The following is a 21657-nucleotide window of genomic DNA, read 5'->3' on the forward strand; positions in this document are numbered from 1 at the left end:
GCTGAGGGTATTGCCAGAGGTTGCACAGTCAGTCAGTGGCAGAATCAGGGCTAGAACCTGATGCCTAACCCAGAGCGTTTTGTATCCCCCCTATAACCCTTCTCTATAAGTGTTAAGATTTCCAAGGCTTTTTTTAAATTAAAAAAAATATATATTTATATATATTTACTTTTTGGCTGCACTATGCAATATGCAGGATCTTAGTTCCCCAGGGATCGAACCTGTATCCCCTGTAGTGGAAGCTTAAAATCTTAGCAGCTGGACCACCACAGAAGTCCCTTCAAGGCATTTTTCTCAAGGTATTTGTCAGCATCTGCAACCAATTTCCTGAGCACAGGCAGGAATCCTGGGCAAAGCCTCTTTCCTTTTCTCCTCTCTTTATCTTCTAGTCCAGGTGAGCAGCTCACTTAAGTCTTGTAGTCTCCAGTCAGCTCCCAAGAGCCCCAGTGGAATAAGTCAGGCAAACATCTTACTCTCAGGGCTATTTGCATTCAAGCGACCTGCTGGAAGAGGGCAATGCTTAACCCAAAGTGATGAGTTCCTAGTGAGAGGATTTAAGGCAACTGTGCTGGAGATGTTTCAGGATGGGGGCTGATTTTCACTGGCATCCCTAATTCACAGTAATCATTTATTCTCTCTTGCTTTATTCATTCATTTATTTGATCAACTTGTTGAGAAATTTCAAGGGCCAGGCCAAGGACTTTGCTTAGTGATAGCAATAGAAAAGTAAAGGTGGGTCAGATATTGTCGCTGCCTTTGGGAAAGTCAGAGAAGGGATCAGATGAGTACAGCTGTAAGGATGAGTGTCATGCCATGGCCTTGGAATGCATATCTCACTGCTTAGGCTTATCCAGGTAGGCTTCTTGGAGGAGGTGACATGATTGAGTTTTGAAGGACTGATACAAAGTCATCTCTTCCGCTAGAAAGTAAGCTCCCCGAGAGTAGAGACTTTGAGTGTTTTTTTCATGGCTACATCCCTAAAAGTCAGATCAATGCCCAGCATTGCAGGTGCTCAATAAATATTGGTTAAATGAAGGCATATAAGGGGCTCCCCAGGTGGCACAATGGTGAAGAATCCACCTGCCAAGGCAGCAGTGGAGGTTCGATCCTTGGGTCGGGAAGATCCCCTGGAGGAGGGAATGGCCACTCCAGTATTCTTGCCTGGAGAATTCCAGGGACAGAGGAGCCTGGTGGGCTACACTCCATAAGATTGCACAGAGTTGGACACGACTGAAGCGAATTAGCATGCAGGCATAGAAAAGTAAAGATACAGGAAAGGAATCCTGGCAGAAGAAACTCTGTGTGCAAAGGCATGGGATGCAAAAGGGCCCAGAACATCTGGAGATGGCAGGAAGCTCATTGCAGGTTTAGCACAGGATGTGGGGGAACAGAAGGACCCTGAACCACAGGCTGAGTTGGGACTGAGTAGGGACTCGTCCCTGAAGGCAATGGGAAGTTAGGGATAGATTTTAAGTGGAGAGGTGGCAGAATCATCTCTGTGTTTTAGAAAGACCATCCTGTCTGTCATGAGGAGAAGAAAACGGGGATGAGGGAGAGATGGCGGTGCTGGAAGCCCAGAGCACCCTCTGTTCAACTAGTTTGCCCAAAGCCCCCTAGCAAGAATGCCAGGCTTGACTGACAGGGCATGCAACGGGGTGGCTGTGGACGCTGGAGGGAAGTTAGGTCCCTGCTTCACCTTCCTCGGCCTCCTGCTGGAAGGCACATGATCATGCGGAAAGGCCATTACCATCCCACCAGAAGAAGCCTCTCCTTGTTAAAATTCTGGGCCATGGTGTCTTGTATTAAAGCTGATATTAAGCCATAAAATGTAATATGTTATGACACCATAAAATGCAGTGTAATTGCTATAGAACCATAAAATGTAATGTAACAGGCGCTGTGACCATTACGCTGCTTCACAGCCTAAAACACTTAGCTTCCACTCTGCTTTTAGACAAACAAACAATTCCTATTCATTGCTACCTCTGGAGGAAGGTATAGGAAAATCAACCCAGATAAGCATGAATTGTAAGGCAAATGCCAAAGGAGGATACAGTGGGGTGTGGAGGCAACCCCAGGCTTTGTAGTAAGACAGAACCTAGGTTTCTGTTTTTTTCAATTATGTCTAGATCAAGATCCCAAAAAAGCAGAGCCAGAGATGGGGGTTCAGACTAGATTTCTCCTAAAATTACATTTGTCTAACTCCTACAGGAGGACCACAAAGCTGCACCCAAACTGAGGCTGGGAGTTAGAGAAGGAAATGGGGGAGCTCTGGCCCACAAGCCCCCAGCAAGGGGAACCACCAGACTCGTGACAGCAGGTGTGAGTTGCCCCCAGGACTGAACTGACATCACTGACCTTCTGAGCATAAACATGTTTAGTTGCTGCTTCACGCCCAACCTCTGAAACTTGCCCCAAATCCTCTCGTGGCCAATTCAAACACAGAACCGTATAGGGAAGGCAGTTTGGGGCAAAGATTTTCATTTAACTAAGGTGACACAATGTAAGATGATTCTGAGAAGGGAAGGCAGAGGAAACAGGGAGTAGCATCACAGTTGGGGAGCCAGCTATGGACGGGGAAGAAGGGAGGCCTGTGGGTGTTCCCCCAGCAGGGGCCAAGGCTGTCTGGGGGCTCAGGCAGAAACAAGGGATTGCTGAGCTGAGGGCAAAGGAGAAGGAAGAGTTAGCTAGGTGAGATGGATGTGGAGGAAGACACTGGTGTATAGAGGAGGTAGAGGGGAGGGGGAAGGAAGGGTGAGGGAGGTGAGGAGGAGAAAAAGGAGGAGGAGGGAGAAGGGAAGGGAGAGGGAAAGAAAGAGAAGCAAGTTAAGAGAGAAAGGGACAAAGAGGAAGAGACAATGAAGGAAAGATGCAAAGAGAATATCTGAGAGAGGCATAGGGATTGGAGAGAATGAGAAATATACGAAGAGCATGTGTTTAGAACACTGACTGGAAGAACGGTATGAGTTGGGCTGGAGAAATAAGCAGGAAGCAGTAACATATAAATATACAGAGAGAAATCCTCACACTTACGTAGACCCACACACCTATGTCGGTTCAGTTCAGCTCAGTTCAGTCACTCAGTTGTGTCCGACTCTTTGCAACCCCACGGACTACAGTACGCCGGACTTCCCTGTCCATCACCAACTCCTGGAGCTTGCTCAGAGTCATGGCCATTGAGTCAGTGATGCCATCCAACCATCTCATGCTCTGCTGTCCCCTTCTCCTCCTGCCTTCAATGTTTCCCAGCATCAGTGTCTTTTCCAATGAGTCAGTTCTTCATATCAGGCTGCCAAAGTTTTGGAGCTTCAGCTTCAGCATCAGTCCTTTCAATGAATATTCAGGACTGGTTTCCTTTAGGATTGACTGGTTTGATCTCCTTGAAGTCCAAGAGACTTCTCCAACACCACAGTTCAAAAGCATCAATTCTTTGGTACTCAGCTTTCTTTATAGTCCAACTCTCACATCCATACATGACTACTGGAAAAGATGGACTTTTGTTGGCAAAGTAATGGCTCTGCTTTTTAATACACTATCTAGGTTGGTCATAGCTTTTCTTCCAAGGAGCAAGCGTCTTTTAATTTCATGGCTGCAGTCACCATCTGCAGTGATTTTGGAGCCCCCCAAAATAAAGTCTGACACTGTTTCCATTGTTTCCCCATCTATTTGCCATGAAGTGATGGGACCAGATGCCATGATCTTCGTTTTCTGAATGTTGAGCTTTAAGCCAACTTTTTCACTCTCCTCTTTCACCTTCATCAAGAGGCTTTTTAGTTCCTCTTTGCTTTCTGCCATAAGGGTGGTGTCATCTGCATACCTGAGGTTATTGATATTTCTCCCGGCAATCTTGATTCCAGTGTGTGCTTTATCTAGCCCGGCATTTCACATGATGTACTCTGCATATAAGTTAAATAAGCAAGGTGACAGTATACAGCCTTGACGGACTCCTTTTCCGATTTGGAACCATCTGTTGTTCCATGTCCAGTTCTAACTGTTGCTTCCTGACCTGCATACAGGTTTCTCAAGAGGCAGGTCAGGTGGTCTGGTATTCCCATCTCTTTAAGAATTTTCCACAGTTTGTTGTGATCCACACAGCCAAAGGCTTTGCTGTAGTCAATAAGGCAGAAGTAGATGTTTTTCTGAAATACTCTTGCTTTTTCGATGAACCAACGGATGTTGGCAATTTGATCTCTGGTTCCTCTGCCTTATCTAAATCCAGCTTGAACATATGGAAGTTCACCATTCACATACGATTGAGGCCTGGCTTGCAGAATTTTGAGCATTACTTTGCTAGTGTGTGAGATGAGTGCAATTGTGTGGTAGTTTGAACATTCTTTGGCATTGCCTTTCTTTGGGACTGGAATGGAAACTGACCTTTTCCAGTCCTGTGGCCACTGCTGAGTTTTCCAAATTTGCTGGCATATTGAGTGCAGCTCTTTCATAACATCATCTTTTAGGATTTTAAATAGCTCAACTGGAATTCCATCACCTCCACTAGCTTTGTTTGTAGTGATGCTTCCTAAGGCCCACTTGACTTCACATTCCAGGATGTCTGGCTGTAGGTGAGTGATCACACCATTGTGCTTATCTAGGTCATTAAGATCTTTTCTGTATAGTTCTTCTGTGTATTCTTGCCACCTCTTCTTAATATCTTCTGCTTCTGTTAGGTCCATACTATTTCTGTCCTTTATTGTGCCCATCTTTGCATGAAATGTTTCCTTGGTATCTCTAATTTTCTTGAAGAGATCTCTAGTCTTTTCCATTCTATTGTTTCCCTCTATTTCTTTGCATTGATTATGGAGGAAGGCTTTCTTATCTCTCCTTGCTATTCTTTGGAACCCTGCATTCAAATGGGTATATCTTTCCTTTTCTCCTTTGCCTTTCACTTCTCTTCTTTTCACAGCTATTTGTAAGGCCTCCTCAGACAACCATTTTTCCCTTTTGCAATTATTTTTCTTGGGGATGGTCTTGATCACTGTCTTCTGTACAATGTCAAGAACCTCCGTCCATAGTTCTTCAGGCACTCTATCAGACCTAATCCCTTGAATCTATTTGTCACTTCCACTGTATAATCATAAAGGATTTGATTCAGGTCATACCTGAATGGTCTAGCGGTTTTCCCTACTTTCTTTAATTTCAGTCTGAATTTGGCAATACGAAGTTCATGATCTGAGCCACAGTCAGCTCCCAGTTTTGTTTTTGCTGACTGTATAGAGCTTCTCCACCTTTGGCTAGAAACAATATAGTCAATCTGATTTCAGTATTGACCATCTGGTGATGTCCATGTGTAGAGTCTTCTCTTATGTTGTTGGAAGAGTGTGTTTGCTATGACCAGTGCATTCTCTTGGCAAAAGCCTTTGCCTTTCTTCATTTTGTTCTCCACGGCCAAATTTGCCTGTTACTCCAGGTATCTCTTGACTTTCTATTTTTGCATTCCAGTCCCTTATAACGAAAAGGATCTTTTTTGGGTGTTATTTCTAAAAGTTCTTGTAGGTCTTCATAGAACTGTTCAACTTCTTCAGCATTACTGGTTGGGACATAGACTTGGATCACTGTGAAATTGAATTGTTTGCCTTGGAAATGAACAGAGATCATTCTGTCATTTTTGAGGTTGCACCCAAGAATTGAATTTCAGACTTTTTTGTTGATTATGAGGGATACTCCATTTCTTCTAAGGGATTCTTGCCAACAGTAGTAGATACAATGGTCAGCTGAGTTAAATTCACCCATTCCAGTCCATTTTAGTTCACTGATTCCTAAAATGTCGGTATTCACTCTTGCCAGCTCCTGTTTGATCGCTTCCAATTTGCCTTGATTCATGGACCTAAGATTCCAGGTTCCTATGCAATATTTCTCTTTACAGCATTGGGCTTTACTTCTATCACCAGTCACATCCACATCTGGGTGTTGTTTTTGCTTTGGCTTCATCTCTTCTTTCTGGAGTTATTTCTCCACTCTTCTCCAGTAGCATATTGGGCACCTATTGACCTGGGGAGTTCATCTTTCAGTGTCATATCATTTTGACATTTGACATTGGGGTTCTCAAGGCAAGAATACTGAAGTGGTTTGCCTATGTAGATAACCTATACTGTAAACATGTAACAACACAGCCGGTCAGCACACAATAGGCATCCACACCGGTCCACACAGAGACATGCACACAAACACATAATTCCCCAACTGATTCCCACCCTTCCCCTCACACCCAAGGAGGCAACGGGGGTTGCTTCTGGTCAGATCCTGGCCAGAGTCTTGGAGTTCATTCTCCGTGAGCCTGTGCGTCATGTTTGCCCCACACTGGCTGAGCAGGTGGTGGGCGGTGTGGGAGCTCAGCAGAGTAGACATGTCCTGTGGCCAGTAGCCCTAGCCAGGGGTGGAAAAGACAGTCCTTCCTAATAGGACAGCAAAACCCTACTGTGCCAAGCATGGGTTTGGCTTCCGGGGGCTTCAAGAGGAGGCCTTGTTTCTGATGCATTTTACAACTGGCTTCACAGTGTTAGTAGTGAATGTAACAGACCAGAAAAGCAGGGAGGAAATGAGGCAGCAGAAAGTCCCCACCGAGAATTCTGCTAAGGCACCCAAAGAATCAATGAGCATAAAGGACACAGAGCTGGGGGCAGGGAAGTGTGCTCAAGAGTTGGCATTGGAAAGGCAAACAGAGTGGACAGCCAGGGACCCCCCTGAATGACTCAGCTCTCTGCAAGTCTGTACGTGCCTGAGTGTCTGCCTGTGAGGAAGAGTCATGTGGGTTAGGATCCAGGGCTGCCTGTTGTATAAATATTTGTATACAAGTAAATGGGAGACAGGGTTTAAAACCTCAGAAGCAAACGCTAAAGTTTTCTCAGGCTAGAGGAAGATATATTTTCTCCTGCGCCACCGTCGGCCCACTGCTATGTGCTTATTGAGGGTATTTTTTCAGGGAAGGGAGATCCACCAACAAATTTACTATGAGACAAGTGAAAGGTAAACCATGATTTTCACGTTTCTGCTAATTCTTAGTATTAGGATGGAGACTTGGAAGGGATGCCTCCATCTTTTGTGAAGATGCACCACCAAGAATTTTGATTAACCCTGAGGAAGGCTCAGGAGCTTGTCTGTGTTAAAGATTAAGAAAATACTCATTTGTTTGAGAAAATAAAATCAAAGGTTTCAGATATCCTCTGGCACTGGGGAAGCTGGCAAAGAATGTAGATCAGGGGAGTGAGAATGCATAATCAGAAGAGGTATCAGGCAAGGGACCTAAAGGGAAAGCCAGTCTGCAAGAAGTTCCCTGCAGGGTCTTAGTTATGGAGCTTTAAGGACAGAGATCCTAAAGGAAATCAACCATGAATATTCATCCTAAGGACTGATGCTGAAGCTGAAGCTCCAATACTTTAGTCACCTGATACAAAGAGCTGACTCACTGGAAAAGACCCTGATGCTGGGAAAGATTGAAGGTGGGAGGAGAAGGTGACAACAGGGAACGAGATGGTTGGTATCACCAACTCAAAGGACATGAGTTTGAGCAAGCTCCGGGAGATGGTGAAGAACAGGGAAGCCTGGCGTGCCGCAGTCCATGGGGTTATGAAGAGTTGGACATGACTGAGAGACTGAACATCAACAAAGGATGGAGATGGTGAATATTGTATGTTAGGTTGTTTCCTATTTCACACTGTGCTGTAATTCACTCCTGATATTCCCAAATCTTCCACAAAGTCTGTGCAGTAGTTGAGGCGAAGGTTAAGCTGCTGTAACAAAGAACCCCAAAATGCAGTGGATTAAGGAAGGCAGAAGTTCATCTCCTACTTGTGAAGAAGTCCTGGGATGAGTGGTCTGGAATACATCAGACTTTGCTCCACATCCTCTTTTGGGACCCAGGTTCTTTCCCCAGAACTGTCCTCATCTGCATGGTTAGGTTGCATCCAAGCACATCCCTCTTCTTTGTATAAAGGGGAAGGGAGAAAAAGAATACCACACACAATTTTCCTTTAAGCAAATGTGTCACTGGCTAACACATTGCTTGTGCTCACATTCCATTGGTTAATTCCATCTTGACCCAGGGGAAGCCGGGAAATGTAGTCCCCAGCTAAGCAGCCATGTGCTCATCTATCTCTATAGAAGAAGGCAACAATGGAATTGTTAGAAAACACACTGTTATCTATTGCAGTCTTGGGTCTGGGCTAAGCCACCATAGTTCTTACTAGATTATTGTGATAGTCTCCCAACTGCATCCTCAGTCCCTTTATTCTATTCTATTCTCCCCTCCCCTAAAGATTTCTTAATCTATTAAACACACTTTTTGCACTATTATGCTCAGCCAGCTTTGAATTTATTCTATCACAAAAAAATTGTATTTTAAGGAATTCCCTGCTGGTCCAGTAGTTAGGACTCCATACTTCCACTGTGGGGGCATGGGTTTGATCGCTGGTTAGGAGAAGGCAATGGCACTCCACTCCAGTACTCTTGCCTGGAAAATCCCATGGATGGAGGAGCCTGGTAGGCTGCAGTCCATGGGGTCGCTGAGGGTTGGACACGACTGAGCGACTCCACTTTCACTTTTCACTTTCATGCATTGGAGAAGGAAATGGCAACCCACTCCAGAGTTCTTGCCTGGAGAATCCCAGGGACGGGGGAGCCTGGTGGGCTGCCGTCTATGGGGTCACACAGAGTCGGACATGACTGAAGTGACTTAGCAGTAGGGAACTAAGATCCTGCTGCCAGGCAGCATGGCCAATAAATAAATAAATAAAAATTTAAAATTGCAACTTAGTTGTTGACTTCCATTCTATTTTGAAAGCAACATCTGAAAGTGCTGCAAAAGCTTGTTCCTCTCTGCTCAAAATGCACCAGGGGCCTCCCATATGCTCTGAGTAAAAGCCTGAGTCTTTCAAATTGCTTACCAAGCCCTGTATGATTTCCAGCCTCCACCCACTTCTGGCCTCAGCTCCTCTCACAGCCCTCCTTGTTCACTCCGTCCAGCAACACTAGCCTCTGTCTCCCTTAGAATGTCAGATGTGCTCCTACCTCAGGGCCTTTGCACTTGCCGAATCTTCTGCCTGGAACACTCTTTCACGAGACATCCATGTGGCTCATTCTGCCACTTTCTCAACCAGGCCTTCTGGATCCCACCTCATTTAAAATAGCAGTTCCACCCCCTGATATATATGAATGAATTTTGTGTGCACATGCCTAAGTGTATGGTTTATTTTATTGTCTTTTTACCCATTACAGTTAAGCTCCAGGAGTGGGGATTTCATATGTGTAGGTGTTAACATGTGTGTGACATATATGCATATTTGCAAAAAACCGTTAACCTCCTTCCTACTAATGACAGACTTCCCGGGGCCCAGGCAAGGAGGTAACAATGAACAAAACAGCTTCAAATCTCTAGCCTCCTAGAGCTTATCTTTTGGTGGAGGATGATTCTTTCAGAAGGTGATAGGTATTGTGGAAAATAACCTGGGATGAGTTATTGTTGAGTGATGGTGGAAGAGGGAAACTTCTGTAGATAAAATCATCAGGAAAGTTCATCTGAGGAGGTGACATTTGAGTTGATACCTGAGTGATAAGAGGAAGCCAGCTGTGCAAAGTGCTGGAAACTGTATTGCAGGCAGAGGAAACAGCAGGTGCAAAGTCCCTGAGGCATGAATGGGATCAGCGTATTCAAGGAATGAAAAGAAAAGCAGAGAGGTTTGAGCACAGGTAGCACCAGGGATTACAGTAGTGATGAGGTTGGGAGGGAGGCAGAGAGGGACCAGATCATTCAGAGTGTCCCTGTCCACTTTCCTAGCCATTAGCCAAGATGAGAAACTTCCCTGGTCCCCACTAAACCCTGACTTCAGGATTGGCTCTTGAAGATCCAAAGGAGAAACCAAAGGATTGAAAGCATCCTTGGCAACCAGGTGCCTCCCAGCCAGTCCCCAGCTCTCTGACAAGCTTGTTACAACATTGATGGAGAGATTAAATTTCATGCTGAACAGGCTTGAGTCCTAAATAATGTTCTGAATAGAGAGCTACTGTTTGAGATGCTGCCTGCACCTGCCCAATATTTCATTAGGGCCTCCAGAGGCAAAACAGAGCCAAGGAAGCTGGAAAGGGTCAGGATCTGAACACTCCACAACTTGCAAGAAAGGCCGCTGGGGTCCAGCCAAAAGGGCATTGGATTGGAGCTTCAAAAGCCAAACTTCCAGCCAGGGTCAGCAACTCACTGTGTGACTCTGGGCAAGATATTTCCTTCTCTGGGCCTCAGTCACCTAATCTGCAAACCCGTGGGGAAGGGGTGACATTCACAGGTCCCTAATGGCTCTTGAAATTCATAACAGCTTTTTAAATGGAGGGTTTATGGTAGACTAAACACTTAACATCAGTCATCTCATTCACTCCCCACAAGAATCCTATCAAGTGAGCACTATTACGATATTTTACAAATGAGGAAACTGAGGCTCAGAGAGGTTAACTTGTTCGAGGAGACACAGCTAAGTGTTGGGTCGGGATGAAAACTCAGCAGTGGCCACAGGACTGGAAAAGGTCAGTTTTCATTCCAATCCCAAAGAAAGGCAATGCCAAAGAATGCTCAAACTACCGCACAATTGCACTCATCTCACACGCTAGTAAAGTAATACTCAAAATTCTCCAAGCCAGGCTTCAGCAGTACATGAACCGTGAACTTCCAGATGTTCAAGCTGGTTTTAGAAAAGGTAGAGGAACCTGAGACCAAATTGCCAACATCTGCTGGATCATCAAAAAAGCAAGAGAGTTCCAGAAAAACATCTATTTCTGCTTTATCGACTATGCCAAAGCCTTTGACTGTGTGGATGATAATAAACTGTGGAAAATTCTGAAAGAGATGGGAATACCAGACCACCTGACCTGCCTCTTGAGACATTTGTATGCAGGTCAGGAAACAGTTACAACTGGACATGGAACAACAGACTGGTTCCAAATAGGAAAAGGAGTACGTCAAGGTTGTATATTGTCACCCTGCTTATTTAACTTATATGCAGAGTACATCATGAGAAATGCTGGGCTGGAAGAAGCACAAGCTGGAATCAAGATTGCTGGGAGAAATATCAATAACCTCAGATATGCAGATGACACCACCCTTATGGCAGAAAGTGAAGAGGAACTCAAAAGCCTCTTGATGAAAGTGAAAGAGGAGAGTGAAAAAGTTTGCTTAAAACTCAACATTCAGAAAATGAAGATCATGGCATCTGGTCCCATCACTTCATGGCAAATAGATGGGGAAACAGTGGAAAGAGTGTCAGACTTTATTTTGGGGGGCTCCAAAATCACTGCAGATGGTGACTGCAGCCATGAAATTAAAAGACGCTTGTTCCTTGGAAGAAAAGTTATGACCAACCTAGATAGCATATTGAAAAGCAGAGGCATTACTTTGCCAACAAAGGTCCGTCTAGTCAAGGCTATGGTTTTTCCAGTGGTCATGTATGGATGTAAGAGTTGGACTGTGAAGAAAGCTGAGCGCTGAAGAATTGATGCTTTTGTACTGTGGTGTTGGAAAAGACTCTTGAAAGTCCCTTGGACTGCAAGGAGATCCAACCAGTCCATTCTGAAGGAGATCAGCCCTGGGATTTCTTTGGAAGGAATGATGCGAAAGCTGAAACTCCAGTACTTTGGCCACCTCATGCGAAGAGTTGACTCATTGGAAAAGACTCTGATGCTGGGAGGGATTGGGGGCAGGAGGAGAAGGGGACGACAGAGGATGAGATGGCTGGATGGCATCACTGACTCGATGGACGTGAGTCTGAGTGAACTCCGGGAATTTCTGTTTTAGGTTTCTTACCAACACTCTTAAGGGTTTAGGCTGTTTTCAACCTTATAGTTTGGAGGAAGATTATTTATCCAGGGTCACTTACCATTAGCTCTGCACTTTGAAATATCTGTCTGATGGCTGGCTTGCTGTCCCTGCTCCTGGGCTGTCTTGCCCTAGGACTAGAATCATGCGTGGGACTCTTGTGGAATTGACTTTGATTGGTATAGTTTCAGGAGGGCCAGGGTTGGGGGCAGACGTGGAGTGGCCGCAGGACTTGATCCTGACGAGACTTTGCAGGAGCTTTACTGACAACTGTTAATCTTGGCGAAAAGCCAGAACTCATCTGCCTTGAGCGCCTCTCGGCCTCCACTCCGATTCTCCCCAGCTGAAGTCTGCAGAGACAGCCAGGCCTGGGGCTCAGAGGCTGAAGCCAAGGTGAACTCTGTCCCCTAATCCCTCTCTACACAGCCAGGTACAGCAGGCAGCCAGCCAGACGTCCCTCGGCACCTGCCACTTGCTGCAAGAATAAAAGGAATAAAAGTTCCCTGTGAGCCTGGGGGGAGTTCCAGTGTTGCTCAGGGTGCAGGGTTCCCCCTCCACTCATGTTTCCTGGGGTTTGACCTTTTGTACTGAAACTCTTAAAAATGGGCATGCCCTTGCTGAGCAAAGGCTCATTGCATACATAAATATATTTGCATGGAAACGAGAATGAAAGTTTTATCGCTGAAAAGTGGTTGTTTTTGCATGGTGGATTTTCAAGGATATATGCTTTAAAATTAATATACAATTTTGGAAGCAGTTTTAGATTTACTGAAAAAATTAAGTGGAAAGTACAGAATTCCCACAAGCCTCTAAGTTTGGGGTAATTTGTGATACAGCAATAAGTAAGACATGATACAAAGAGGGATCCTATCTCCTTGTCCCATTCACATCTCCTCCTCACGTGACTTCCTCTCTATTTCCCAACTTGTGGTCTTAAGCTAGTTTCTTGGTCTCCCAAAATCTCTGTTTCTTCATCTATACCATGGAAATCAGTAATTCCTAATTCATAAGGTTGCCATGGGGAATGGATGAAGAAGTCAGCAAAGCTCTTATCACAGTGCTTTGATCTTGGTAAGGTCTGGTGGCCATTCAAGAAAAGTTTCTTGCTATTGAATGTCATAGCATCTAGAAGGGCACATAGATATCAAAATAATAATAATAATAATAACAAGCATACAGGTGGCTAGTCTCAAACAAATGGGAAGTCTGAAGATTGAGGCAAAAATGACTTTTTCCTTTGAATTCCTTTCATTTACTCTAGAATTCCACTCAGATGTGGCCCAATGGGGTATGGTCTTTTCTCCCCAGTTTTTTCCATCTTCTCTCCCTGTGCTCACGTTCTTTTGCCCCTTTTTTCCTCCTTTCCTCCTATGTCCCAGTTCTATCCTGAATTAACAACAAAAAGTGACAATCGCAAAATTCAAAATTGCCCATGAAAATCTCTTAAGAGGCATTATATTGGAGAACTACACATCGTCTCTCACTAAGTTTTCCTTCAAAATTGGAGTAGAAGGCTGTTTCTTGGGTTTCGGCTTAGCTTTCATGTTGATCTATGTCTATATCCATCTCTCTACAAATATCAATAGATACATGTTTCTGTGTATCTTTAAACTCTACAGTCACCCTCAGTGTGGCAAAGCTAATCTCATCCTGAGACAAGTGAGAAATGACCCCCACAGGAGATTCAATAGGTCTACATTTCCCATCTCAGGGCTATTCTGGGGCACACTGAGTGGAAAGGGGAGCAAAACTACCAGCACGCTTGTGTTGATATTTATCTCTTTTAACTTTGTGAAGCTCCCACTAATCCTACTGCATCCATTCTAAGATGCACGCTTTTTCTGATTTTAACATCCCTGAAACTAAGATGCATTTTGGTGTGATCTCATTTCACTCCCTGTACCCAAGCCAACTTGGTACTAGCTGTTCAGATGGTCCTTACTTCAACTGAGTTATGTACACTGCCCAGCCTCCACATGTTGATTTCAATCACCATTAACGTATTTTCAGAAAGATGATGCCATGAAGAGTCAGCATTGAATGGGAAGTTTCTGTGTGCACAGAAAGACGCCCAAGCACAGCAGAGGGGTACAGATCTGGTCATCATGAAGCAAATTCTTGTCTGAGGGAACAACCCCAGTTTCATATTTTCTTGCAAAGTAACAACCAGATCTTGATGGAACCCCTAAAAAGGAAGAAACCATGATAGATGAAGCTGTATTGCATTCTGTTACTTAGATACATGCTAAAGGTTTTCTTCTCACATCAAGCCAAGCAACAAGAGGTAAAAGAAGTTGCCAAATCCCTGGGAACAGATGAAGGGACTTTCAAAGGATGGTATGATCAATCAAGGTATTTAAAAGGACGATGAAGGCATTGCACAGTGACTTAATTGGAAGAGATTTTAAAAATTTATTTCTTAATTTTACATAAAATAATGATGCATCTTAAACTTGATGATGTTTTACATTTAATTAAAGCCAGCTGAATTCAAGGTACTAAAATATATGGGATGTGATGCCAATTTAATGATCAATGAAATCTCCCAGTATTACACCAATGTATTAATATATTTTACTTTTTTGGTAGCTTATTTTTGTTTGTTTGCTGTGTGGCATGTGGGATCTTAGTTCCCTGACCAGAGGGAACATTTCTATATTTAATATATGGACATTTATTATTATTATTATCTTACAAAAAGGCTCTCAAACCTGACTTGTATCCTCCTTTTTTGTTATTATATGAGTATAATATCCTTCAGAAAACCATGTACATTAGGAGTGTGGAGTCTCAGCCACTGGACCACTAAGGAAGTCCGTATCATTATATTTTAAAAACTTCTAACTACTCCCTCTGTCTTTCCAAAGATCTCTCCCAAAAAGGGGTAAGGAAAGGAAGAAAAGAAACCCTTTCATTTTGATAGTGAAATAGTGCATATATTTTAGGAACATGCAACCAGCTAAGACTGCCTACCCATTAATTGAAAAATACTGATTCTAGGAATCTACCCCGGAGAAGGCAATGGCACCCCACTCCAGTACTCTTGCCTGGAAAATCCCATGGATGGAGGAGCCTGGTAGGCTGCAACCCATGGGGTCACTAAGAGTTGGACACGATTGAGCGACTTCACATTCACTTTTCACTTCCACTCATTGGAGAAGGAAATGGCAACCCATTCCAGTGTTCTTACCTGGAGAATCCCAGGGACAGGGGAGCCTGGTGGGCTGCCATCTTTGGGGTCGCACAGAGTTGGACACGACTGAAGTGACTTAGCAGCAGCAAGAATTTACCATCAGAATGAAAGAGTGACTGAGTACAAATATTTAGTTACCAGATGGTTATATCAGCTTCATTTATAAGCATAAAAGATTGAAAACAATTTAAATGAGCCTCAACAGAACTGTGCTTAAATAAATGATTCAGTTCAGTTCAGTTCAGTTGCTCATTTGTGCCCAACTCTTTTCGACCCCATGAATCACAGCATGCCAGGCCTCCCTGTCCATCACCTACTCCCAGAGTTCACTCAAACTCATGTCCATCGAGTAGGTGATGCCATCCAGCCATCTCATCCTTTGTTGTCCCCTTCTCCTCCTGCCCCCAATTCCTCCCACCATCAGAGTGTTTTCCAACGAGTCAACTCTTCGCATGAGGTGGCCAAAGTATTGGAGTTTCAGCTTTAGCATCAGTTCTGCCAATGAACACCCAGGACTGATCTCCTTTAGAATGGACTGGTTTGATCTTTCAGTCCAAGGGACTCTCAAGAGTCTTTTCCAATACCACAGTTCAAAAGCATCAATTCTTCGGCATTCAGCTTTCTTCACAGTCCAACTCTCACATCCATACATGACCACTGGAAAAACTATAACCTTGACTAGACGGACCTTTGTTGGCAAAGTAATGTCTCTGCTTTTGAATATGCTATCTAGGTTGGTCATAACTTTCCTTCGAAGGAGTAAGTGTCTTTTAATTTCATGGCTGCAATCACCATCTGCAGTGATTTTGGAGCCCCCCAAAATAAAGTCTGACACTGTTTCCACTGTTTCCCCATCTATTTCCCATGAAGTGATGGGACCAGATGCCATGATCTTCGTTTTCTGAATGTTGAGCTTTAAGCCAACTTTTCCACTCTCCACTTTGACTTTAATCAAGAGGCTTTTTAGTTCTTCTTCACTTTCTGCCATAAGGGTGGTGTCATCTGCATATCTGAGGTTATTGATATTTCTCCCGGCAATCTTGATTCCAGCTTGTGCTTCTTCCAGCCCAGCATTTCTCATGATGTACTCTACATATAAGTTAAATAAGCAGGGTGACAATATACAAGCTTGACGTACTCCTTTTCCTATTTGGAACCAGTCTGCTGTTCCATGTCCAGTTCTAACTGTTGCTTCCTGACCTGCATACAGATTTCTCAAGAGGCAGGTCAGGTGGTCTGGTATTCCCATCTCTTTCAGAATTTTCCACAGTTTATTGTCAAAATAAAAAGCTTTGGCATAGTCAATAAAGCAGAAATAGATGTTTTTCTGGAACTCTCTTGCTTTTTTGATGATCCAGCGGATGTTGGCAATTTGATCTCTGGTTCCTCTGCCTTTTCTAAAACCAGCTTGAACATCTGGAAGTTCACAGTTCAAGTACTGCTGAAGCCTGGCTTGGAGAATTTTGAGCATTACTTTACTAGCGTGTGAGATGAGTACAATTGTGCGGTAGTTTGAGCTTTCTTTGGCATTGCCTTTCTTTGGGATTGGAATTAAAACTGACCTTTTCGAGTCCTGTGCCCACTGCTGAGTTTTCCAAATTTGCTGGCATATTGAGTGCAGCACTTTCACAGCATCATCTTTCAGGATTTGGAATAGCTCAACTGGAATTCCATCACCTCCACTAGCTTTGTTCATAGTGATGCTTTCTAAGACCCACTTGCCTTCACATTCCAGGATGTCTGGTTCTAGGTCAGTGATCACACCATCGTGATTATCTTGGTCGTGAAGATCTTTTTTGTACAGTTCTTCTGTGTATACTTGCCACCTGTTCTTAATATCTTCTGCTTCTGTTGGGTCCATACCATTTCTGTCCTTTATCAAGCCCATCTTTGCATGAAATGTTTCCTTGGTATCTCTAATTTTCTTGAAGAGATCTCTAGTCTTTCCCATTCTGTTGTTTTCCTCTATTTCTTTGCATTGATACTGAGGAAGGCTTTCTTGCTAGTCTTTGGAACTCTGCATTCAGATGCTTATATCTTTCCTTTTCTCCTTTGCTTTTTGCTTCTCTTCTTTTCACAGCTATTTGAAACCATAATCACAGAAACCATAATCACAGAAAACTAATCAATCTGATCACACGGACCACAGCCTTGTCTAACTCAATGAAAGAAGAACTCCCCAGGTTGGTAGGTACCCAATATGCTACTGGAGATCAGTGGAGAAATAACTCCAGAAAGAATGAAGGGATGGAGCCAAAGCAAAAACAATACCCAGTTGTGGATGTGACTGGTGATAGAAGCAAGGTCTGATGCTGTAAAGAGCAAAATTGCATAAGAACCTGGAATGTTAGGTCCATGAATCAAGGCAAATTGGAAGTGATCAAACAGGAGATGGCAAGAGTGAATGTTGACATTCTAGGAATCAGTGAACTAAAATGGACTGGAATGGGTGAATTTAACTCAGATGACCATTATATCTACTACTGTGGACAGGAATCCCTTAGAAGAAATGAAGTAGCCATCATGGTCAACAAAAGAGTCTGAAATGCAGTACTTGGATTCAATCTCAAAAACAACAGAATGATCTCTGTTCATTTCCAAGGCAAACCATTCAATATCATGGTAATCCAAGCCTATGCCCCAGTAACGCTGAAGAAGCTGAAGTTGAACAGTTCTATGAAGACCTACAAGACCTCTTAGAATTAACACCCATAAAGATGTCCTTTTCATTATAGGGCACTGGAATGCAAAAGTAGGAAGTCAAGAAACACCTGGGGTAACAGGCAAATTTGGCCTTGGAATATGGAATGAAGCAGGGCAAAGGCTAATAGAGTTTTGCCAAGAGAATGCACTGGTCATAGCAAGCACCCTCTTCCAACAACACAAGAGAAGACTCTACACATGGACATCACCAGATGGTCAACACTGAAATCAGATTGATTATATTCTTTGCAGCCAAAGATGGGGAAGCTCTATACAGTCAGCAAAAACAAGACCAGGAGCTGATTGTGACTCAGATTATGAACCCCTTATTGTCAAATTCAGACTTAAATTGAAGAAAGTAGGGAAAACCAGTAGCCCATTCAGGTATGACCTAAATCAAATCCCTTATGATTATACAGTGGAAGTGAGAAATAGATTTAAGGGGCTAGATCTGATAGATAGAGTACCTGATGAACTATGGAATGAGGTTCGTGACATTGTACAGGAGACAGGGATCAAGACCATCCCCATGGAAAAGAAATGCAAAAAAGCAAAATGGCTGTCTGGGGAGGCCTTACAAATAGCTGTGAAAATAAATGATTACACATCCATATAATGGAATAGTAGAGTAGGCGGAAATCAGAAATGGAACCAATGTTTATCAGCAGGGAAGGAAACTCATACAATAACAAAATAGGAGGATACAAGTCAAGTTTGAGAGGCTTTTTGTAAAATAATAATAATCATAAAATAATAAATGTCTACGTATTTAATATAGGAATGTTGACTAGAAAGAAACAAATGAAATAAAAATAGCAGTTATGTCCTCTTCTGAAGAGAGGAAATGTGGGTGGTTTTCATTGTCTTCTGAGTTTTCTGATTCTCTATTCATAAAATATTTTTATGTAGTTAAAACATAATAAAACAAAGAGGGCGGGAAAAAAAGAATTGATAATAGCTCCTGTGAGAAAAATGAGGAAAAGCTGCCTGTTTAGGCTTCCTCTATGGTGTTTCTTTAGATGTCCACAGGTTTATGTTCCAGGAATGACTGTCTGCTGAAGAAAAAAATAAATCCTAATCACACTGCTAGTAAATGCATCTTGGTGGCAAATATCTTTAATCCGGTTAACTAAGAAAAGGCAACAGGTGTAGAAGCCTCCAGTGTCTGTTTGCATTTGCGTGGGAAGTCTGGGAGGGCTCAGACAAGTTTCTGAATATTTGCTGCTGGGGTGAATTTTTTTCTTTTTTTCCTCTATCTCTTCTTGCGGTGAGGACGCTTATGTTTTCACCACCAGCAGTTCCTTTCTCAGTAGGGGTGTGGATTGCAGAATTCAGAGCAGGGAGGTGATGACACCTCGAAATGGCTCTGGTACAGACTGAAGGCCTGTGGTTCCCCAAATTCATCGGTTGGAGTGCCCCTAACACCTGCGGTGGCTGCATTTAGAGATGGGGTTTTGAAGGAAGTAATGAAGGGTAAATGAGATCATAAGGGCAGGGAACTGGTGCTTTTGAGCTGTGATGCTTTTGAACTGTGGTGTTGGAGAAGACTCCTGAGAGTCCCTTGGACTGCAAGGAGATCCAACCAGTCCATCCTAAAGGAAATCAGTCCTGAATATTCATTGGAAGGACTGATGCTGAAGCTGAAACTCCAATACTTTGGCCACCTGATGTGAAGAGCTGATTCATTTGAAAAGACCCTGATGCTGGGAAAGATTGAGGGCAGGAGGAGAAGGGGACGATAGAGGATGAGATGGTTGAAGGACATCACTGACTCAATGGACATGAGTATGAGCAAGCTCTGGGAGTTGGTGATGGACAGGGAAGCCTGGTGTGCTGCAGTCAATGGGGTTGAAAAGAGTTGGACAGGACTGAGCAACTGAACTGAATGAAGGGCAGGGCCCTAATCTGATAGGATTAATGTCCTTACAAGCTCCTTCTCTGGCCACTCCCCAGTGCATGCACCAAGGAAAGGCCAGGTGAGGCTGAAGTAAGAAGATAGCCCTCTGCAAGACAAGAAGAGTCACACCAGAAACCAAATCTGGGGCACCATGATCTTGGAATTTTAGCCTCCAGAATTTTAAGGAATAAATGCTTGTTGTTTAAACCACCCAGTCTGCACTGTTTTGTTACAGCCGCCTAAGCCTACTAGACAGAGAAGGCAATGGCACCCCACTCCAGTACGCTTGCCTGGAAAATCCCATGGACGGAGGAGCCTGGTAGGCTGCAATCCATGGGGTTGTTAAGAGTCGGTCACGACTGAGTGACTTCACGTTCACTTTTCACTTTCATGCATTGGAGAAGGAAATGGCAACCCACTCCAGTGTTCTTGCCTGGAGAATCCCAGGGACGGGGGAGCCTGGTGGGCTGCCGTCTATGGGGTCGCAGAGTTGGATATGACTGAAGTGACTTAGCAGAAAGCCTACTAATATAGGCTTCCTTCATGGTTAGAGGGAGCAGAGTGCTGGCGGGTGAGGAGAGTCAGGCAGATGAAGATGAAATGAGGGTGGGTCAGTATGTTTTAGCTAGGAGGAGGAACACATTTGAAGATCTGGAGAGAGAGCCGGAGGTGTCTTCTAGGTGACCCCACATCCATTCTGGCTGCCTCTGTCTGAGGCACTGATCTAGGCAAAGAGTCTCATTTTTTTTTTTTTTAATTAAAAATTTGTTTTAGGGGGCCAGAGGTTAAGAATCTGCCTGCCAAGGCAGGGGACACAGGTTTGATCCCTGGTTCGGAAAGATCCCACGCGCCTTGGAGCAACTAAACCTGTGTTCCACCATGGCTGAAGCCCAGGAGTCTAGAGCCCATGCTCCACAATAAGAGAAGCCCCCACAGTGGGAAGCCCACACACCGCAACTAGAAAGTAACCCCTGCTTTCCACAACTAGAGAAAAGCTTGAGCAGCAATGAAGACCCAGTGCCATCAAAAATAAATAAATAACTTAAAAAAATTGTTTTAGTTCCCTGACCAGGGATAGAACCCACATCCCTGGCACTGGAAGGTAGATGCCTTTTTTTTTTTTTAATTGGAGGATAATTGCTTTACAATATTGTGTTGGCTTCTGCCACACAGCAACGTGAATCAGCCATGAGTATACATATGTCCCCACCCTCTTGACCCTCCCCCAACCCCCACATCATCCCACCCCTCCAGGTTGTCACAGAGTACTTTATTGAGTGCCCTGTGTTACACAGCAAATTTCCATTATCTACCTGTTTTACATATGGTAATGTGTATGTTTCAAGTCCACTCTCTATCACATCCTCTCCTTCCCCTGCTGTATCCAAAATCTGTTCTCTTTGTCTGCATCTCTATTACTGCCCTGCAAATAGGTTCATCAGTACCATTTTTATAGGTTCCATATATATATGTTAATATGCGATATTTGTTTTTCTCTTTCTGACTTACTTTACTCCATGTAACAGGCTTCTAGATGCTCCTGCCTCACTAGACTGACTCAAATGTGTGGAAGGTGGATTCTTAACCACTGGACTGCCAGGGAAGTTCCAAGATCCTCGTTCTTGAATCACTACTCAACATACTCGGTCCTTCATCCCCTGTGCACCCCCATCTTAATTCTTGGCTTGAGTCTCTCTCTTAGCACGCAAGCCTGCTCCGGCAAACCACACTGAGCATGCTCACTGCCTTGCTTCACTGATGCTGGCTTCCTTGCCTGGGATGTCTTCCTCTTTCTGCTCCTAGCCCACACGAGTCTCCCTCCTCTTGTCTATAAGGACCATCCTAAGATCTGCCTGTTTCACCCAAAGAACACTCCCACTGGCCTCTCCCCTACCAGGAACTATGTGTTGTTCCACATCACAGCCCCAGTGTCTAGCAAAGTGCCTGGCACATAGGAAGCACTCACTAAATACATGCTCTAGAATGAATGCAGATGAATGGGCAACATATGTTAACTGCCTGCCATGTAACATCCCCAGATTCTTGGGCCTTCTGAAACAATCTAATCCAGCT

The 21657-nt window shown here is 43.9% G+C and overlaps 1 protein-coding gene across 1 annotated transcript in view; it reads right to left on the reverse strand.

Moving 5' to 3' along the window:
- Nucleotides 1-5083: 5083 nt before the first annotated feature.
- Nucleotides 5084-21657, reverse strand: part of HSPB8 (heat shock protein family B (small) member 8) — a 50706-nt gene continuing 34132 nt past the window's right edge. Inside the window, exon 8 of the mRNA XM_055550365.1 lies at nt 5084-6088. The gene's annotated coding sequence lies outside the window, so the exon portion shown is untranslated. The remainder of the gene's footprint in view (nt 6089-21657) is intronic.

This window comes from Bubalus kerabau, chromosome 16, assembly GCF_029407905.1.
Source record: "Bubalus kerabau isolate K-KA32 ecotype Philippines breed swamp buffalo chromosome 16, PCC_UOA_SB_1v2, whole genome shotgun sequence".
NCBI lineage: Eukaryota > Metazoa > Chordata > Mammalia > Artiodactyla > Bovidae > Bubalus > Bubalus kerabau.